The sequence below is a fragment of the Miscanthus floridulus genome, chromosome 11 (genome assembly GCF_019320115.1).
Source record: "Miscanthus floridulus cultivar M001 chromosome 11, ASM1932011v1, whole genome shotgun sequence".
In the NCBI taxonomy this organism is placed as follows: domain Eukaryota; kingdom Viridiplantae; phylum Streptophyta; class Magnoliopsida; order Poales; family Poaceae; genus Miscanthus; species Miscanthus floridulus.
The window spans coordinates 101,441,847-101,452,733 of NC_089590.1; the positions used below are offsets into that span (position 1 = coordinate 101,441,847).

At 45.9% G+C, this 10,887-nt stretch overlaps 1 pseudogene; it reads right to left on the bottom strand.

Annotated features, from left to right (window-relative positions):
• Positions 1-238: 238 nt before the first annotated feature.
• On the bottom strand, positions 239-5,387 carry LOC136491315 (uncharacterized; annotated as a pseudogene).
• Positions 5,388-10,887: the final 5,500 nt, after the last annotated feature.

A 10,887-nucleotide genomic window follows, 5' to 3' on the forward strand; every position in this document is an offset into this window, starting at 1 on the left:
AGAGACGACGCAGATTTGCGTTCTCCATCACCTCCCACCCAAAATGGGTTCGCCGTTTGCGTCATCTGTTGGACCGTATGTTTTTGCCATAAAGCGACGTGGAGCAGGCATTTTGCGTTTGGGTACCGTGATGCGTCGGCCGTTGGAGATAGTCTAAGCACCAGTAGGAAGAAGAGAAAAAAAAACCAGCAGATTACAACATGCTGCCATGGCACAAGGCCACCTTGATTCAGTCAGATCAGAGTTTACTATATGCTACACCAAGGTACTTGGAGTAGCGAGCTTGAGCGATGATTTTGCTAGATTTCTTCTTCAGTTCCACAACGGCCACCCCTACTACCTTGCCAGCGCGCAGAACCTTCGCTTCGATATCAATCTCTTCCTACACGAAACCAAGCATCTCATGCCTGTCAGTGTCAGCATCAGTCCCTAAATCCGAAAACACCACCATCATCATCATCATCCATAGCAAATCAACTTCAGAAGTGAAGACCAATTATTTACTCAATTAATAATCTGGCTTGCTCGTCGTCTACATACCAATCGAAAGAGGTAAAAGGGAAACAACCTGACACAATCTGGCTTTAGCACTAGAACACTGCTACTATGAAGCTGTGAATTGAGGAGGTGCAATCATGATTACACATACAATGATGATTCGTAACAGAAATCTTTGAATCCACCCATCTCATGATAATCATCATGCTGCCAATATAAGAGAAACCGGAAAACGTGCTTATTCCCAAATCACAATGGTGTGATGACATTGGTACATAACACAATCCTGCTTATTCATCGGCATCGCCTACCAAGTGTGAATGCCAGAGCATGCTATTAGGCTCACTGGCTAACCGACAGGACGAGGCATGTGTCTCGTTTCATCAAAGATTAGATGAGCCTCTTGTGCTGTGTTCATCTTGTTGCAGCCAATTATACCAATCGGGTAATTTGTCAAGTCTCAAGTGTCAGCCACTTATCCTATACGATTTTTTTAATTTTAACCATTTTTTGAATATAATTTTAAATCTAACACTGTCGGTTTTTTTTAAAACTAACACTTTTGGCCGTGCCTATTTCTCTGGCGCGGCCAAAAGCCTGTGCCGCGCCGCGTGGGGCGGCCTGGGGGGCCGCTGACGTGGCGGGTCTTGCCACGCCACCGACCCTGGCGCGGCAGGGCCAGATATATACCGCGTGCGAGCCCGCCCGCCCGCCCGCCCACACGCACCCCTGCCCCTGCCCGCCCGCCCGAACGCCGCCGCCGCCGCCAGTGCCCTGCCTGCAGCCGCACGCGCCCGTGCCTGCCCGGCCATGCCGCGCACGCGCCCGCCCAGCCTCGCCTCACCCCGCCTGCGCCCGCACGGCCCGGCCTCGGCCGCTCGCCCACGCCGCGCCCGGCCACTCCCGCCGTGCAGCGTCCTAGCTGGCCACGCCACGAACACCGGCGCGTCAAGGCCGCCCGCTCCTAAGGTACCTCTCGATTTCATATTTTTTTATTATCTAATATAGTTAGTATTTTTTGTATCCCTATGGTACCCCACGTGCCCTCGCAATCCTCGAGCGGCCGTCGCAGAAGCAAAAGAGTTGATGATGGTCTGCTAGTGCTAGCGTTTTTAGGAGCATGTAGGGGCATCGAGGCTATTTTCATTGACTATTAGTGTCTTTGACCAAATTTATATAATAGTGTACTAATATTTATGATACATAATAGGTACTATTACATTAAGCATGAAGTATACTTTCATAATAAACTTATTAGGATATAGAAATATTGATACCGTTTTTAAGTTTTGATCAAACTTAAACATATTTGACTACTCGAGAAATAAGATGTGTATTTATTTTGAGACGGAGAGATTACTTGTAATTTTAGAACCAAAGTTTTATATGGATTGATTATGTATTTATTATCTAGTAAAGTTAGGATTTTGGGTTTAGAGATTTAGGCTAGTTAGGTTAGTGAATTTGTTTGTGAATTTACTAATGTTAACTTGAATTTTGTTAATTTGAATACTCTAACGCTTTGTTTATCAATTTGTAACAGGATGGCTCCTCCCACGCAGCACCCGTTGTACCCTATTCTGGAGGTGGAGTACGACGACCAGCACTGAGCACACATTTTGAGTGACAACGACGCAGAGGTGTTATTGCCTCCTTTGAGGCCCCGCACTCATACCAGGGCGCATCAGTGGGACGAGTGTTATACGCCGTACATACGGCGTGCCGGCTTCCTCGAGCTTGTCCGTGTTGTCAACCACGGTCTTCCGCCCCTTGACCCAGTACTACTTATTGTAGCTGTAGACAGGTGCGAGTGCATTTTTTATACGTAAACTTTCTTATAACAAATTGGAGGCAATTAACAGTCGTTCTATTCTTATAACAGGTGGAGGCCTGAGACCCATACGTTCCACCTACCTTGTGGTGAGATGACCTTGACGTTGCAGGACGTGAATGCTATTTTAGGCCTTCAGTTGGGGGGACTTCCAGTGACAGAGATAGTTGACAACGATCACTAGAGGGAGCTGGTGGCTCAGTTTACTGGTTTTCTTCCACCGGACGACGATGCTTCCAAGAAAAATAAGTGCGTAATTCAAGCCTATTTAATACTTGCATTGCTTTACAACTGGCATCGGGTCTCATTTTCTTTGATCAATTATAGGAAAAGTTCTAGGTGTTTCGTCGTCCTGGATCATAGAGCGCTTTGAGTACTTGGACCCACAAGCTAGAGAGGCACAGATTGATAGGTTCACTCGAGTGTGGCTCTAGCACTTTCTTGGTGCTTTCCTCTTCCTAGACGCCTTGGGCAACACCATCAGCTGGATCTTCCTTGACATACTTTGCCAGCCGTGGGAGAACATAGCGGGGTATAGCTGGGGCAGCGCGGTCCTAGCATGAATGTATCGATAGCTATGCGTTGCCTGCCGTCGCACCTCAGGACATGCCAATCTTAGAGGGTTGCTCCTACCTACTCCAGGTTTGGTGTTAGGAACAATTGCTCATTGGGAGGCCCCTTAATAATGGTTTACGAAGATGTCATCGAAGATGTGTACGACGTGGCGATTGACATGGCGATTGATGAGGACTCGGAGGATTGCCCCTTAATAATGGTTTACTGAAGATGTCACCTCAAGCCCCCGTACACTGACATGGTGATTGACTGAGGACTCGGAGGAAGATGTCATCGAAGATGTGTACGACTGTTACCACTAGGGAGGACACACAGCTATAGAGAGCCCCGCTTCAAAGATACATGGTAAGATACTTGAATGGTACAATTTGTTATCCTTTTGTTATTAAGTATGTGTACTAAAACTGTTCAACCGCATTTCTATACCTAGGCGACATAATTGTCAAGGCTGTCCAACGAAGCAAGCGTTCCAGGCTTCATGAGTCTAGAGGGCAGGGGCCAGGCGTTCTTCGCGGCTTTTGTGAAGTTAAACATAAACTTGTTCATTTCGAAAATATTTCTTTATTGTATATGTGTTTGGGATAATGAACTAACTTTAACGTCTATTTATGCAGAAGGTGAAGATGAGCTGCAGGAAGCTAGCTCAGAAGTTGAGCTGCATGGACACTCCTTATGAGGAACCGCCACTCCCTGCGCGGGTCGGGTGGCACGTCTTCAGCCTCTTTGAGGATACCAGCTGGCTCTTCTCAGCCGATGACGCAGGGTGCCACTTCTGCGGTGCGTACACCACCACATCATAGCACTAGGAAGGACCCTACAACCGAGGATGAGTTGGAGGATGATGACGACGACGACAAACCCTCGGGCTTCCGTGGACAGCACGGCCAGTGGGACAAATGACCGTAGGATGAGATCGGCATGTCTCAGCTAGGTGGTGCCCCGTTTGGCACCCAAGGAGCCTCACAGGTACTAACAAAGATAGTTTGTTTCAATATGTAGGCTCTATGAACTAACAATCATAAAGAATTATAAGTAATCGTGCGTATCATATACCTGCAGGGTACGAGCCGTACGCACCATCGACGCGACCATACCGGTGTTGGCTACACTCCCAATGTGTTGCCAACAAATCCGAAGAGACAGAGGCGTCCGAGGGATCCTTACACTCCTGGGTCTTAGTTTGTTTAGGTCAAACGAATATTGGCATCCGAAACTTGCGGGGTTATTTGGTTATGTTATGTCAAACTTATGTCAAAACAATGAATATGTTATGTGGCAGCTTGTCAACTTGCTTCTTATTCATTTCTTTGAGTCACGGCAGCACTGCCAGCAAGATTAAGTACCCTGCGTTCGGGAACCGGCAGTCCCGGCATATCTAGACACTGGTGGCAATTTTCCGTAATTGATTAGTTAAAATGGTGCATAACAGTATTATGAAAGACGAAAATCTAATCATTGGCTTATCAAATTCTCTATTCGGCCGTGAAAAAAACTCGACAAAATATGGGCGCGACGCGTTTCGATTCTACCATCCAAGTAGCCCAGCCCGACGGTAGGCATAGCGGCTAGGTGGTGTGGCTGGTTGTGCGGTATATCTAGTCCTGCCGCGCCACGCAACAGGGCACGACACTACCACGCCAGGTCGGTGGCGCGGCAAGACCCTGCCACGTCAGCGGCCCCCCCAGTCGGCCCACGCCACGTCAGCCCTGTGTCGTGCCACCATGCATGGCGCGACACAGGCATTTGGCCACGCCAGGGCAATAGGCGCGGCCAAAAGTGTTAGTTTTAAAAAAACCGACAGTATTAGATTTAAAATTATATTAAAAAAAGGGTTAAAATTAAAAAAAATCTCCTATACTACATCGTAGTAATCTATGGAGGAGTGAAAATTCCTTCAAGAGTGTGCAACCAATGAACCAAGTATGGTCGTATAGATCATAGATGGCATACATATTATGCTGCGTCTGATACTATAGTGCTAGTATGTAGTAGTAGTAGCAGCAGCAGTAGTCACTAAAGATGGGGAGCAGGGATCAAGGTTACTCACATCAGCAAAAGCAGCATCAAGGTAGGATATGTTCATCTCAAGGGGCGAGCCCCTGGTGCGGAGACCGGCAATGGCAAAGGCGACAGAGGCAACCAAATCAACTAGGGAAGCAGTTGCACCACCATGCAGGAAGCCGCTCGAATTCTACATCGAGAACCATTCAGTCTAAGGGATCAAGAATCATATGACACAACTCGACTCGGGGGGGGGGAGGTGGCTGACCAGTAGTCTGGAGGGGACGGTGAAATGGCAGAGGAGTGTGTCGGGCTAGAGGGCCTGGACGACGTGGATTCCTCTGAGGACGAAGGCATCATAGAACCCCGAGGGCAGTCTAGGTAGCTGCTCCTCCTCCACCTCTGCCTCAGTTATGGAGGTCACCTCTAGCAGCCATCTCGCCATCTCCAACAACTTGGAATCATAGTAGTCGGAGGCCATCATGATAGAACTTGAAGCACTTCTAGGCATAGATCAGTGGGTAATACTTAGCTTAATCAGAGACTTGGTGATGTACCTCGCCATAGCGTGGCGAGACGCGCCTCTAGTGCCGCTGACGAGGTAGCAGCGTAGTGGTCACTGGGGTCAGAGTCAGGGGAAGCCATGTAGGCATGGTCTAGTGGCGGCAACGAAGGACGATGGCGCTTCCCGTCGCTTATAGCTCCCCCTTCTAGATCAGACTGGGGTTAGGACATCACGGTGGGGCTAGGCAACTACGGTGAATCTCATGTCATGTGCCCCAGCCCCCACTGCCCTTTTAATAGTGCTGCGTGATGGGGCCCATCAGCCACTTAGAACCGACTGAGCGCCCCCAATCAGGGCGCGGACCAAAGGGCCCAATTGGCCATTAGGACAACTGGTGGAGATCATCCTAACACATCGTTCCTTCCCACCGAAATTGAGGAAGAGGACCAAAGCGAGAAAGAGATAGCAGGGAGTTAGAGGGACAGGGGGAGAGGCGTCTGAAAGTGCAATCAAGTCTTAATTATGGGTTTTGGTGATAATTACAATGTAATTAGAGAACTAATGAGATTTATCAAGATGACAAGCAAGAAATTTATATTCGAGGATGCTGCACGGAACGGAGGAGTCCCCAATTACAAATGTAGATGACTTCAAACTCAAAGGAGGTTTAAATTCTTTTATATATTAAATTTAAGTATAGGAAAAGCCATACTATAAAGGAGGCACAATGCTTAAGCTAATATGTGCTACCAAGTGCTCAAACAACCACAAGCATCCTCAGATTCACAGCCAAGATAGTCTGCACTTCACTATTACCCTTACTGTCTTGCATGGTGCGAGCTCCGACTCGCCTGACCCCTTGGGTTCGAGCTCCTGGCTCACCCGACCCCTTAGGCACGGGCTTCGTCTCGCCTGACCTAAAGGTCACTGGGCTCCGTCTCGCCCAACCCCAAGGTTCACAGGCTCCATCTCACTCGATCCCAAGGTCACGGGCTTTGGCTCGCCCGACCCTTTGGTCACGGGCTCCATCTCACCTGACCCCAAGGTCCGTGGGCTCCGGATCGGCCAACCCTTTGGTCATGGGCTCTATCTCGCCCAACCCCAAGGTTATGGGCTCTGGCTCACCTGACCCTTTGGCCGCGTCCTCGTCTCATCCAACCTCTTGGGTGTAGTGTCCGTTGAGGGCTGGGGGTATATACCTTTCCCTTTCCTCGCCAACGGCTATCTTTGATTTAAAGTGATCGTTGGGGGCTAGAGGTATATATACTTTTCCCCTTCCTTTCCAACGACAACTAACCAGCTCTCTTCTTCCTCACTTCAGCATGCCAAAATAGAGCAAGAGCTATCTCTCTCTCACTCCATTGTTGACCTCAAGCCCCCAAGCAAATCCATTGATTTTCCCATCAATCCTTGAGGGAAATGGGTCCAAAACTCGAATAGAGAGCAGCTTCATTGATTCCTAAACTCTAAAGAGCAGTTAGTTCATGTCTTAGCCGGTGGTTGTGTTTGTTACTCTTGGAGCTTAGCTCCTAGCCAACTAGAGCAGTCGTCTAGTGAGCTTGCCAAGTTTGTGGCAGCACCGAGAGGTTTGTAACCACTTCTTGCTAGCAATTAAAATCACCCCTCATCTCAAGAGTTCACTCTCTTGACTTAAGAATGAGGTAGGGTTGCAAATCCCTAAGCCTTAGTGGTATACCTCAACAACATGGACATAGGCAAGCCTTGGTGGCGAGCTAAACCACGGGATAAATCCTTGTGTCATCTTGTGCTTGTGTTGCTACACTTGTGTTCTTCTTATTGTTGAGGTGATCTCTAGAGTTTGAGGTAGATCTACTTATGTGTTGTGTTCCCACCACTTTCAGCAATCGATCTGTGATCTACTACTCCACAGGAAGTTAAGAAATTTACCCAATCTAAATTTTGTTGGATAGATTTTGAACTATGAACTAATCTCTCCTACAGGTATGGCAGTGCCGCACTCACAGAGCGACAGTGCCATGGGTGAATTTGACTTTGGTTTAAGTTGAATTTTTACAGGCCTACTCACTCCCCCTTTAGGCATTCCAATGATCCTACAAGTGGTATCAGAGTAGGTTACCTCGTGTATGCTTCACCACACGAGGTATGGAGCCCAAGGGAGGATCTGATGTTGTGAAGCCCATCAACATCGATCCAGAGGACGTTGGGCTGCATGACACCGACAACAGTGAGCTTAGCACCTCTACAGCGAGCAACTCCGTGCTCCCGTAGCTAGAGGCAACCGATGCCAAAAAAGCTCAAAATGAAGAAGAAAGAAAGAAGAAGAAAGGTAGCTAAAAAAAGAAAAGAGAAGCAAGAGAGAAGAAGAAGGAGCAGCAGCGGTTAGAAGAGAAGAAAGCAAGAAAAGAAGAAAGAAGACTTAAGAGAGAAGCTAGAAGAAAAAGAAGAGAAGCAAGAAAGAAGAAGGAACAAGAAGCAAAAGCCTCTAATTCATCTTCAAGTGAGCTATCTAGCAGCTCCAAAGATGGTGATGATGATGTGTCCTACCAAGTGCATAGCAAGAAGGACAAGAATAGAAAGGGCAAGAAGAATGATGATAACAAATATGCCGCCGTATCCTTTAACTATTCTTCTATGTCTATGACTAACCATGATCGCAAGTCTTTCATCAATGTGCCCACGGGCAAGTTACCTCATTTCGATGGGACTAACTTTGCCAAGTGGAAGCACTTGATGAGAGCCTATCTTATAGGTCTTCATCCCAGCATTTGGGAGGTTGTTTGCAATGGATTTGAGCCACCGGTTGATCCTAAGAATCCAACCATGGAAGAAATGAGAATCTTCCACCTCAACGGTCAAGCCACTAGTGTGCTACTCAGTGCCTTGGATGGTGATGAGTACAATAGAGTGATTGGTGTGGATGTTGCCAAGTAAATTTGGGATACTTTGCATCTTGCACATGAAGGAGTTGACAAAGTGAGAAAGGCAAGAATTGATTTGTTGATGTCCAAGCTCAACCAATTTGTTATCTTGGATGGAGAAGGGCCACAAGAGATGTTTGATAGGTTGATGACCATGGTGGGCAAGATTAGAGGCTATGGTTGTGATGAGCTAGATGATCACAAATTTGTCAAAATTATGTTGGAAGCTTATTCACCAAGAAATGAGACCGTAGTAACTCTAATTAGAGACAAGAAGAAGTTTGAGTACTTTACACCAAATGGTGTACTTGGGAGGATCTTGACTTTTGACATGCAAAGAGAAGAAGCAAATGAGAGGAAGAAGCTTGGAGAATTGCAAGCAAAGCTAGAAGGCATCAAGATCAACAAGGATGTAGCTCTCAAGGCCAACAAATCAAGCAAGCAAGGCTCTACAAGCAAGTCCAAGACCAACAAGCAAGCTTCAATTAGCAAGCCCAAAGTAATCAAGCAAGTTCAAGAAAGAGTAGAGACCACCTCATCCTCTAGTGAGAGTGAACATGATGATGACCAATATGAGAAAGTGGATGATGTTGCTCTCTTTATGAGGAGGTATCACAAGGGGCTAAAGAAGCAAGGCTACAAGGTAGTGAAGAGAAGCTTCCTAGACAAGAAAAAGAGGACATGCTATAATTGTGGAAGCACTGATTACTTCATTGCAAAGTGTCCATATGAGATCAAGGACAACAAATACAAGAAGGACAAGAAAGAGGAGAAGGCCGGCCAGTAGAAAGAGCAAGAAAAACATGGGAGAAGCTCACATTGGGCATGAATGGGATTCATCTATTGAAAGCTCAAGTGAAGAAGATGAGAAAGTTGCAACCATTGCTATCCATGAGCCATCTTCTTCACTAAGACTCTTCACCAACATGTCCGATGATGACTACTACTCTCCTCACATTTGTCTTATGGCAAAGGGTGAGAAGGTAAAATCTAAATCCAAGGCCAAAGCTCCTCCACCTCCACCTCCTAATGATATCTTTAGTAGTGATATTAGTGATAGCTCTAGTGACGATGAATCTAGTGATGAAGAAATAAACATAATAACTAAAAATTTAGATGGAAAGACTAAATTATTCATCACTAAGATAGTGGAGGATCTATAGAGTGTCCAAGTTGAGCTAGAATCTAGAGAGGAAACTCTTATCCAATAAGAGGATCTCTACATTGCTAGCAAGGAAGCTCTTGCATTAGAGAGAAGTGAGGTGGAATCCTTGCGCAAGGCCTTGGCCAAAGAACAAGGGGATCATGCTATCACAAAGAAAGAAAATATTGCTCTCAAGAAAAAGTATTGTGAATTAGATGAAAAGCACAAATAACTTGAGCTGCAATATAACATTATTTGGGATAGCAACTCACATCCCTCTAAGGCAAAGGATGCCTCTACTACCTTCACTAGTCAAGGTTGTGGAAAATGTTATAATATTAATTTAAATGATTATTCCACTAACCTTGCTAGACTCAATGAGATAATTGGCAAGGGCTGCTTGAGTGGTAAGGCTCAAGTAAGTGACAAGAAGGCAAATGATTCAACAGTGCCTCAATTCAAGTAAGGGAGACACCCCTCAATGAAGCATGGGCTTAGGCACACTACAGGAGCCAAGAAAAATGGAAGAAAGATCATAAATGGCTATGAGTGTGTCAAATTTGAGAGGAAGAAAAGAGTTGGTGCAGATCAGCCTACACCGATAGTGGCAGTGCCACAGTCCAGAGCGGTAGTGCCGCACCGCGGTAGTGCTGCAGTGAAGGCCAGCTGTGCCGTTGCCTGCAAAAAGGGGAAGGCTACCAATTCTGCTCCTGATCAAACTAAGCCCAAGAAGAAGGTGTTCCAGCAGAAACAGGTTCAGCAGAAGCCAAAGGAATCAGTTTGGGGCACTATGAACACGTATGCATACCAACCAAAGTTTCAACCACCTCGACAAAGCTTAACTTTGTGTTTTGTTTTAAGGAACAACAACAGTGGAAAAGTGGTTGCCAAATATGTAGAAAGGAAGCCAACACATATAGGAATACTTCTATTTGGGTTCCTAAATTTTTTGTGACTAACATTCAAGGCCCCAAGTCAAATTGGGGACCTAAATCAAGTAATTAAATCTGTTTTGTAGGTATACTCCTCCTGGTGGATTAAGTTGGGTGCTTGATAGTGGATGTACAAATCATATGATTAGAGAAAGAAGTATGTTCTTATCATATACCCTGAAGATGGACTCAAATGAAAAAAAATTCTCTTTGGAGATAACTCTAAGGGGGATGTGATTGGTCTTGGTAAAGTTGCTATAACCCTTGAGCATTCAATTATAAATGTCTTACATGTTGATTCATTAGGTTACAATTTATTTTCTGTCTCTCAATTATGCGAGATGGGCTTCAATTGTCTCTTTACGGATAAGGGTGTGAAAGTCTTTAGAAGGGAGGATTCCTCTATTGTCTTTACAGGGTCATTTAAAGAACAAGCTTTACCTAGTTGATTTCAACAAAAGTAAAGCTAATCTTGAGACTTGTTTAGTGGAAAAATCTAG